Source organism: Cajanus cajan, chromosome 6 (genome assembly GCF_000230855.2).
Source record: "Cajanus cajan strain Asha chromosome 6, NIPB_CcT2T_4, whole genome shotgun sequence".
Classification (NCBI taxonomy): domain Eukaryota; kingdom Viridiplantae; phylum Streptophyta; class Magnoliopsida; order Fabales; family Fabaceae; genus Cajanus; species Cajanus cajan.
This window is the reverse complement of record NC_138522.1, coordinates 16,073,642-16,084,777: the sequence shown is the minus strand read 5'-3', so window position 1 is coordinate 16,084,777 and position 11,136 is coordinate 16,073,642. Positions and strand designations below refer to the sequence as shown.

Here is an 11,136-nt window from a genome sequence, read left to right as displayed (position 1 = left end):
AGTCCAGCCACTTTTCTCTTTTTTCTTTTGAATTTTATACTATTCCTTTGCTTGGGTTTTACACTTGTTTTTGGTGGTTTTGTTAGCAACTTTTTGGAGTATTCTTTTAGCAACTTACACTAGCTCAATGAGACAAAATTTAAGTGTTTTTCTTAAGTTTTTAATAGCCCACGTCCAGCAGCAAAGATAGGCATATTGAAATCAATTTCACACTCAAATTATCAAACATCATGTAGGCATACAAGTTCACCAAGGAATACACAAAAAATTGGCCGAAAATTTGAAGTAAGTATGTGTAAAGGAATTAATCACACATGATACTTTAAGTGATGTAGAACATGCTAGAACTAATTAGCATGCATGATTGACTCTCTAAAGCACATCAAGGACTCACGGCCATTTTATCAAACAAGTGGCATGCATGTCATTTTTTGTTCATTTCAAAGGCTAAGCATAAAAAACTTGGAATTTCTTTCAAGGTAGTTCAAAGAGACAAGCTTATGACAAAACCGGATGGATTAAAAAAATAAAAACATTAATGTATAACATGCAGCCCAAAATTTCCAGCAACTCAAAAATTTAAAGAAAAAAGCAAGAACCTAAATAAGAAAGCCTAAAATGCCAAGATGATTCACAAAGAACATATGGTATGAATCAACACATGAGAAGAGATTTATGGATCATCAAAATATGGCAATTAAGATGATTCATTTAGGCACACTTAGGAGACATGTAAGGAAGACATGACATGACCAAATATTTTTAGAGATAAAGAGATTGTTACCCTTGAAAAACCAAGGCTCTAGATACCACTTGATGGCATCCTTACTTGCATGAACTTGAGATGATGAGCAAGGAGGAGGACGCCTTCTCCAAGGATCAAGTTCTTCAAAGGTGGACCAAGGTTTTTTTAGGGTGGATGATGATGGAATGGACGAAAATGAAGGTTGGGTAGAAGGTGTTTGAGGAAATGCTTGAGAATGGTACTCTAGGGTTGGCTCACTTCATGATGATGAAGGCCACTTCTAGGGTTGTTTCTCTCAAGGTGGAGATGGTAGGGTTTGGCCGAAAATAGCCAAGGGTGACTAAGGAAAGATATAAAGGCACTAAAGACTCTCTTTATATTCAATATCCAAAGTATTTACAAGGTGTGGGGTGTTGGGTATTTATAGGAGGGGAGGCATCTAGGGTTGCATTTGGAGTAGGCAAATGCATTCCAAATGAAATGCAAATGAACCCTAGATGCAACTTGGTGGCCAAGGATGGAATCTTTGGGTTTAGATTGGCTATATCTAGGTGCATGATAAGACCATGCAACCTTTGCCCTCCACTTGGGCATAAGCCTTTCTAACACCAAAAATAGATCCAATGAACACCAAAAAAATGCGTCACCCTTCTAGTTAACACCCTAGCCCAAAATTAAAAACCCTAATCATCTAGAGCACCCCATAATACAAGGGTAAAAAGAGAAATACAAGGGAAAATAAATTCTAAGTTCTAAACACCCCAAAATACAAGGGTAAAATTGGAAATACAAGTAAAATAAATTCTATGATTAAAAAGAACTTAGGAGCTAAGGTCCAAAAGTGGCCTCACTAAACCATTCCTCTTGCCTCCTTTAATATATCACCTCTTGGTCTTCTCGACCTTAGTGTTATTCCATCAGAAGGAATGGACATTTTACGTCCAAGTGTAGTCACATGCACAAGAAGAGGGATTCCAAAGCCTCCAGTACTAACACTCATGGACACAAATCCATTTGGGTACCAAAGACTAAAATAATGCCTGTTGCAGATCTGTTCAACAAGAACAAAAAGCGTCTAGTCATGGTACCTGGACAGTGGCTGCTCGCGACACATGACGGGCGAAAGGTCTATGTTCCTCGACCTCAAGTCCATGAAAGGAGGGCAAGTCACATTTGGAGGAGGACATAAATGACTTATCATGGGGATAGGTAAAGTAGGTATCAATTCCTCTATTTCCATTGATAATGTTCTGTATGTTAAGGGATTAACACATAATCTACTAAGAATAAGTCAATTATGTGATAGTGGTTATGAGGTATCCTTCAACAAAAATAAATGTACTGTGAGTCAACCTGATTCATCTGTATTATTTACAGCTAACAGATGTAACAACCTGTATAAAATAATGCTTAACGAACTAGAAAATCAAAATGTTGATTGTCTAGTTTCATATGAAAATCAGTGGATCTAGCACAAGAAACTTGGTCATGCAAGCCAGAGATTATTCTCAAAGCTGAAAAAGCATAACCTCGTAAGAGGACTACCAAGTCTTGTACATCAGACGAACAATGTATGTGAAGCATGTCAAAAGGGGAAACAAATTAAAAGTTCATTTCAAAGCAAAAATCATGTTTCCACCTCAAGACCTCTTGAACTGCTCCACATAGACTTATTCGGTCCCACTAGGACAACATCTGTAAGTGGTAAAAGATATGGATTGGTTATTGTGGATGACTACACCAGATGGACATGGGTGTTGTTCATAACTCACAAGGATGAGTCCTTTAAGGTATTCCATGTATTCTATAAAAGATTTCAAAATGAAAAAGGAATATCAATTGTTTCTATCAGAAGTGATCATGGGGGAGAATTTGAAAATGAACAATTCCAAGAATTTTGTGAAGAAAATGGAATTAAACACAATTTTTCAACACCTAGAACTCCACAGCAAAATGGGGTTGTAGAAAGAAAGAATCCCTCATTACAAGAAATGGCAAGAACTTTACTAAACGATTTCTCCACCCCCAAACATTTCTGGGCAGAAGCAATTAATACTTCTTGCTATTCAAAATAGAATATATATTAGGCCCTTATTGGAAAAGACTCCCTATGAATTGTGGAAGGGACGAGCACCCAACATATCATATTTTCATTCGTTTGGATGCAAATGTTTTATTTTAAATACCAAAGACAATATAGGAAAATTTGACTCAAAAACCGACGAGGGTATTCTACTTGGATATTCTGAAAGATTAAGAGTTTATAGGGTGTTCAACAATATAACCAAAACTGTTGAAGAAGCCATTCATGTTAAATTTGATGAAAACAAGCCTGATAAAGAAATATCAGAGCTAGGAAATTTCTTCGAGAATATGCAGGTGAACAATGATCAGACGAAGAAGCCTGAGTTTGAAGAAACAGCGACTCAACAAGACGAAAGAGAGGAAAAAGAACCACTCAATCACAATTGGCAGATAAAAGCTCACCACCCAAAAGAACAAATCATTGGAGAAGCAAAGGATGCAGTAAGAACTAGAAGTTCGTTCAAAACACAAGAACAAATTGCACTGCTATCCTAAGTTGAACCAAGAACCATAGACGAAGCTTTGTTAGATGAAAGCTGGGTTCAGGCCATGCAATAAATGATGGAGGACCATCCTTGGAGCTTCATGTGGGACCCATTATAGGTCCATGGCTAGGGGATTGGAAGAGGATAGAGAGCTAATAGCCTATAGACATAGTTCTTGTGGTTAAATGATATTATCAATCTCCTAAGCCTTGTTAGCATAGAAATTATCTTTTATGCCTATTTTGCCATTGTCTTTATTTTTCCCATTTTTACCCTTGTATTTTGGGTATCTTAGACATAGGATTTATTTTACTTGTATTTCCCATTTTACCCTTGTATTTTGGGGTATTTTAGTCATATGATTTATTTTCACTTTTATTTCCTATTTTACCCTTGTATTATGGGGTGCCTTAGATTATAGGATTTTATTTTGGACTAGGGTATTCTATTAGGGTGAGAAATAGGCCTAGACATATTTTTTGTTGAACATTGATCTATTTTTGGACTTGGAAAGGCTTAGGCCCAAGTGGAGGGCACCTAGGTTGCATGGTCTTATCATGCACCTAGTTGTAGCTTAGCCAAACCCAAAATTCCATCATTGGCTACCAAGTAGCATCTAGGATTAATTTAGGTTTCATTTGAAGTGCATTTGGCATGCAAATTTGCCATACACTTCCAAATGCAACCCTACATGCTTCCTCCCCTATAAATACCCTAAACCATGCATCTTGTAAATACTTTGGATTATATGAATTTGAGTGAGCATTTTTTGCTTCAAATCCTCTCCTTAGTCACCTAGGTCATCACGACCTAGACCTCCTCTCTCCTCCCTTGAGTGAGTTTAGGGTTTATTGAGTGGCCTTCATCCCCACTTGGTGAAGTGAGCCAACCTAGAACTACCTAGACACGTTTCCCTTCCACTTCCTCCTATTCGCCCACCATAAATAGCTCACACCCATCATCCTTATTTCTCCACCCTTGAAGGAATATCCACCATTGGGGTCATCACCTTGGCCTTAGTAAGGAGCCTCTCTCCCACCTTGGACGTCTTGGTCTCTCCTATGGTGGAAGGAGTCCATCAAGAAGAGTTAAGTCAATTCAGAAGAATGATGTCTGGAAACTTGCTCCAATGCCTGAGGACAGGACGATCATAGGAACGAAATGGGTTTACAAAAAAATTGGAAGAATCAGGGAAAGTGGTAAGGAACAAAGCAAGGTTAGTTGCAAAAGGGTACTCTCAACAGGAAGGTATAGACTTTACTAAAACCTTTGCACCTATTGCCAGAATAGAAGCCATTATAATTTTACTTGCTTTTGCTACATGTATTGGCATCAAAATATGTCAGATAGACGTTAAAAGTGCATTTTTAAATGGAACAATCTCAGAAGAAGTTTACGTATGTTAACCTCTTGGATTTGAAATCAAACTGTTATCATCTCATGTTTTTAAACTAAACAAAGCCCTGTATGGACTAAAACAGGCACCTTGTGCATGAAAAATTAAGCTCTTTTCTACCAAATAATAACTTTATAAGAGGTAAAATTGACAACACTTTGTTTAGAAAAGAAATAAAGGATGATTTCATAATAGTTCAAATCTACATAGATGACATAATATTTGGTGCTACTAATCAAAATCTTTGTCAAGAGTTTTCCAAGCTTATGCATGATGGCATCCTTGCTTCCATTGAAGAAGAGATGATGAACAATGGCAAGGGATGCTTTGGACTCCTTGGATCAAGTCCTTCAAGGGCGTCTTTGATGGAGGAAGGGGCGGAAATGGAAGTTGTGGGTGAAGTGTTCGATGAAAGGTTTGAGAGGGAGACTTTAGGTTTTGGCTCACTCCAAGTTAGTTGAAGGCCACTTCTAGGGTTTTTTTCTCAAGGTGGAGATAGGAATGGTGATGGCCGAAAATAGCCAAGGGTGACTAAGGATGATATAAAGGCACAAAGGCTCTGTCTATATTCAATATCCAAAGTGTGTACAAGGTGCTAGGCTATGGGTATTTATAGGAGTAGGAGACATCTAGGGTTGCATTGGCCAAAATTTATAATGCCAAATGCACACTAAATGAAACCCAAATTAACCCTAGATGCAACTTGGTGGCCAAGGATAGAATCTTTGGGTTTAGTTAGGCTACATCTAGGTGCATGATAAGACCATGCAACCTTTGCCCTCCACTTGGGCCTAAGCCTTTCTAAGTCCAAAAATAGGTCCAAACACCCCTAAAAATGCGTCTAGCTCCCTAATTAAATATCTTAGCCTAAAATTAAAAACCTATGATCTAAAGCACCCCATAATACAAAAGTAAAATGGGAAATATAAAAGAAAATAAATCCTATGACTAAGATACCCCAAAATACAAGGGTAAAAATGGAAATACAAGTAAAATAAATCTTGTGTCTAAGATACCCAAAATACAAGGGTGAAAATGGGAAATTTAAAGATAAAGGCAAAATAGGAATAAATTTTATGCTAATAAAAACGTAGGAGCTAAGGCCCAAAAGTAGGCCCACTCCTCTTAGGGTTTTCAAAACTAACCCATTCCTCTTACCTCTTTCAAAATATCACCTCTTGGTCTTCTTGGCCTTGTGTGATTCCATCAATGCAGGATGAATTTGAAATGAGCATGATAGGAGAACTAAAGTTCTTTCTAGGACTTCAAATCATCCAATCAGAAGAAGGAATCAAAATTCATCAGACGAAGTATGCAAAAGAATTACTGCAGAAGTTGAGGATGGAAGATGCGAAACCAATGAAGACACCAATGCATCCTTCAACTACTCTTAGTCTGGACGAAGAATCAATAGACATTGATAGCACGATGTACTGATGAATGGTTGGTTCTCTCTTGTACCTAACAGCATCAAGACCAGACATCATGTTCAACGTCTACATTTGTGCCAGGTTTCAAGTAAGACCTAAGGAGGTACACTTACAAGCTGTTAAAAGAATTTTAAGATACCTTAAAGGAACAACTAACCTAGGCATCAGCTTCTATGGAAGCCATAATTTTTCCCTTCTAAGATATTGTGATGCAGATTATGCAGGTGATAAATCGGAGAGAAAAAGAACTAGTGGAGGATGCCATTTCCTTGGTCGCTGCTTGGTTTCATGGACTAGCAAGAGGCAAAGCACGATTGCCTTATCAACTTGCGAAGCTGAATATGTTGCTGTAGGACAATGTCTTACGCAACTGCTTTGGATCAAATATCAGCTGGAAGACTACGACATTTATGAAAGTAGTATTCTTGTACTCTGCGATAATACTGCTGCAATTAACATTTCCAAAAATCCTGTTTTCTATTCTAGGACTAAGCATATAGAAACTAAACATCATTTCATTAGAGATCATGTACAAAATGGAACATTTGAACTGATTTATGTTAAGGCTGAAGAACAACTAGCTGATATCTTCACCAAACCTCTTCAAGAAGATAGATTTGTCTAGCTGAGAGATAGGCTAGGAATGAAATTGATAGATGATCAATAATATTTTACACTCACCCTCTATTTCTTTTTTATGATCACAAAGGGGGAGAAAGATAAAAAAAAAATATCTATCAACTGAAAAAATCATAAAAAAATCTATCAACTGAAAAAGCCACAAAGTAAAAGGGAGAGCATACACCTAGGGGGAGGATCCCTAGTACTTTATAAAATGCACATAGAAACCCTTTCTCAACAATATCACATGATACTTGTCTGCTATTTGTCTGATACAGGATGCTTGATATGTATAAACATGTATGATAGATACATCTAAAAATGACTGGATAGATTATATTTGTCATCATCAAAAAGGGGGAGATTGTTAATTTAGACGAAGCGTATTTGCAAATTCCCACCGAGGTTTTGAATATGACAAATATAATAGATATTGTTATTGCTAACATGTGTATTAGTGTTTCAGATAAATAACAATAAGTTTAAGAAAAATGAAGGACAAGTATGATCAAGCATAATCAAGTTGAACAAGACATCAGACGATGGCAAAAACTAGTATCAAGTCTAAAGTTGATCTAGGTCTAAATCAAATACAAGATAAGACGAATCTATCAGCTGAAGCTTGAGAAATCAGATGTAAGAACAAAACAAGCGGTATATGAGACTAAGTCAAGCACGAGATGAAAGTTGGCCAAACATCAACATGAAGTGGTAAAATCATCAGATAAAGCCTAAAGAACTAGAAGACGAAGTTATCACTCTCATGATCAGACGTAAAGGGTAGTAAAGATCAGACGAAGTATCATATATACAAGCGAAGTCAAAAATGATGAAGCGCATTCGATGTCCGCTAATCACAATTGAATGAAATCATACAAGAAACACCAAAGTACATCAAAACAAAATACAAAAAAGAAGAAAATAGGAAAGCGTGGAGTTACAAGTCAAAGCTGCATATGTCAGAGAAATGACACATACTTTTCAGAGATAAACAACACTGTAGTAGCTAAATTGATGAGACAAGTACAAATATGCCTAGATTATGATTGAAATCAGACATTGGAGTAATCAACTACACAAAAGGACTTCACGTATACCAGCAATCATTTAACGCAAGATCAAATGCATTAAATGAAGAAATTCACATAGCCATGAACAAGCCTTCACCTGCAACGACATGAAGCTACGCTCTAACAGGAAAATTTGAATTCAAACAACGGACAAATTTACTAAATGGCTATAAGTATCAAGGCAAAGGAGAAGAAGAAGTAGAACAAAGAAGTAGAGAAAACGTGTAATAAGAAAAAGAAAGCGAAAGAGTATAAGCTGCAATTCTTCTCAAAAGCATTTCCTGTATATCTGTGTAAAAATTAAGATTGTCCATCTTAGTAAGTGTTGTTAATATTCTATCATCCTTACGAGAGTAAACACAACACTTAGACACTTATTCCTATAAAACTAATGTTACGCACCTTAGTGAGTGTAGAAACTACATTATCCTCTCTATGAGGGCTGCAAACACACTCAACAACTTTATTTGTTATCGAGCTTGAACAGGCTGGTAGAGAGAATACTTGTAAGCTAGAAGTGGTTTGAGAATACTTTGGTTTAAGCCTGAAGAGGCTTCTTGAAAGAATACTTGGGTTTGAGCTTGAAGAGGCTTGTTAAAAGAATACTTGGTGTTTGAGCCAGAAGTGGCTTATGAAATAATACTTATATCTTGTACAAGATAATGGAACTCAATCTGGTTAGATTGAGAACTGGACATAATGTCTATGTTTGAAATGAACCAATATAAAACACTTGAGTTACTTCGTCTATTGATTTCTAGTGCTTCATTTGTTGATTTCCAATGCTTCGTCTGTTATAACTTTTACTACTTCACTGCAAAAAGAGCGAGTTTTTGACATACACTAATCAACCCCCTTCTAGTGTGTATCTTTTTCTCCAAAAATCATTCATAGTGGGTGAACTTGGCACAATGTATTGTGGGACGATACCACATTCCTATAGGAATTTAGCATATGGCCTTGGACATTGTACACCTAATTAAGTCAAACGAAGACGAAAGCAATTCCTAGAAAGGTTTAGAATGAGACAAATACAATATGTATTGTTATTTCTAATAAGTGTGGTAGTGTTTCAGATATAAGTACATGCAAGTTGATATGCATCCACACCAGGACCAAGAGACATGAGCCAAACACTGGATAAAGAATGAGAAAATAAAGGGAACACATAAGACGAAGACAGTCAAAAACACAAACACAAAAGAAGTAAAGGAAAAGGAGATGAACAACCAAGTTGATGGACAAAACTAAGTTAAAACACACTAGACAGAGACTCGAATACATAGACGAAGATCAAGAAAAAGGGATTGCGTCTGAAAACATAACGAGACGAACTACCTAGCATACATACTCTCAAAAGAACACATGAAGATTTCAAAACAGAAGAAGAAATATAAAAAATGGGCGAGCGCTTATCCACAAATCAAAACTGCATGTGTTAGAACAAGTACACCTACCAGTCAGCAAAGGACAACCAGTTAGCAAAGGACAACACCTCCATCGCTACAATATCAAGAAAGTACAAAGATATCTTAATGTCAGTCATAAAAGCAAACATATGGTACAAAAGATCCCGTGAAGCGCAGATTCAACAAGCAAACATTTAATGCAAGATCAAAGGCATTAAATGCAACAATCCACGAAGATTGTGCAACCTAGATAAAAGAATCAGATGATGGGTAGTCAAGCATAAAATCGAAGTCTGCTCATGGATGTAAGAAGACTACCACTAGAATGAGACACTGTAGTATCAGACAAAGCCTATGAAGAATAGTCAAGGCAAGACATGTACCAGACAAGTCGAGACAGATAAAGCAAGTGACAAAGGAAACTGAGCGTCAAGGGATGAATAGTTAGAACACAAATATGTGCTAGATGATTACAAAATATCCAGACAAAGTTGTGTCAAGTGCAACTACTCTAAAAGCACAGATCAGATGAGGCATATGTCTAAGGTTAGAAGAAAGTCCATCGTGCATCAAGACTAAGAGAAGCACAGACTGAAACATACTCTGGACGAAGACAAGTCTGCCTGTAATGTTGACCATACCATATAAGAGGCCAAAGCATTAACAACAAATACTCAGATGGAGAACAAGATGTGAGACACAGACAAAGACTGTTGCGCAAGTACTTATCTAGTCTCAAAAGATTACTCAAAGTATTACCTACGATCACAAAAGTGTTATCAACATAATAGTAGAAGAAACGAAGAAGAAGAGAAGCACGTAAAAGCAGAGCATGCATCTGTCAGAAAAAAAGTGCATTACTTTTTCAAAAAAAGGACAAAGACTATATTGCTACATGACCAAAAAAAGACAAATAATTTCTAGGTCTCAGATAAAGTCAAACACTACTAGAAACAAGACAGAAAAGAATAGACGCAATGTCTAAGAACATGAAGCAACATTTAATGCAAGACCAAATGCATTAAATGAAAGGATCAAACCAGTCATGAACGACTATATTAGCTTTAACGGCATATGCAACGAGAAAATTTTACAGGCCTATAAGTATGCAATAACATCAAATCGGAAAAGGTTGGCAAGAAGCAACGAAGAAATAGTTATAGGCTCTGCCCTGGGTTTTTGACTAAGAAGAAATGATATTAAGCCCATGAGACAAAGAGTTCAGAGATGAGCATTGATAGTCATATGTATACTGTAATATTTTATTGGTATCTCTATAGACTAAGGTTCTTGAAATGTCAATTATGGACAAACCTTAGTGAGTGGTGTAAACCTATGTATCATCTCCACGAGAGTAACTCAAACCCTCAAACACTAGTCTCATTAAGACTAAGGTAACAAACCTTAGTGAGTGTAGATCATATATGTATCCTCTCTGTGACAATAACCCAAAACACTCAAACCTGACTATACATCTATCAGTTGTAAAGCCTGAAAAGGCTAGGAAAAGAATACTTGTAAAGCCCGAAGGGACTTGTCAAAGAATACTCATTGTTAGCCAGAAGTGGCTGATAAAAGAATACTAGCGCTGGTGAGTGAAGCTGGCGGGCCAGGAGTGGTCGAGAATACTTGGAGAACAAGAAGTGGTTTAAGAATGCTAGCACTGGTGAGTGAAGCTGGCGGGCTAGGAGTGGTCGAGAATACTTGGAGAACCAAAAGTGGTTTAAGAATACTAGCGTTGGTGAGTGAAGCCAACGGGTTAGGAGTAGTCAAGAATACTTGAAGAACCAGAAGTGGTTTAAGAATACTAGCACTAGTGATGAAGCTGGCAGGCCAGGAGTGGTCGAGAATACTCAGGTCTAGGAGTGGGCGATAATACTCAATGTTCTTCATTT

General features: G+C 37.1%; 1 pseudogene; it reads left to right on the top strand.

Moving 5' to 3' along the window:
* Window positions 1-6,151: 6,151 nt before the first annotated feature.
* LOC145958578 (secreted RxLR effector protein 161 pseudogene) lies at window positions 6,152-6,766 on the top strand (annotated as a pseudogene).
* Window positions 6,767-11,136: the final 4,370 nt, after the last annotated feature.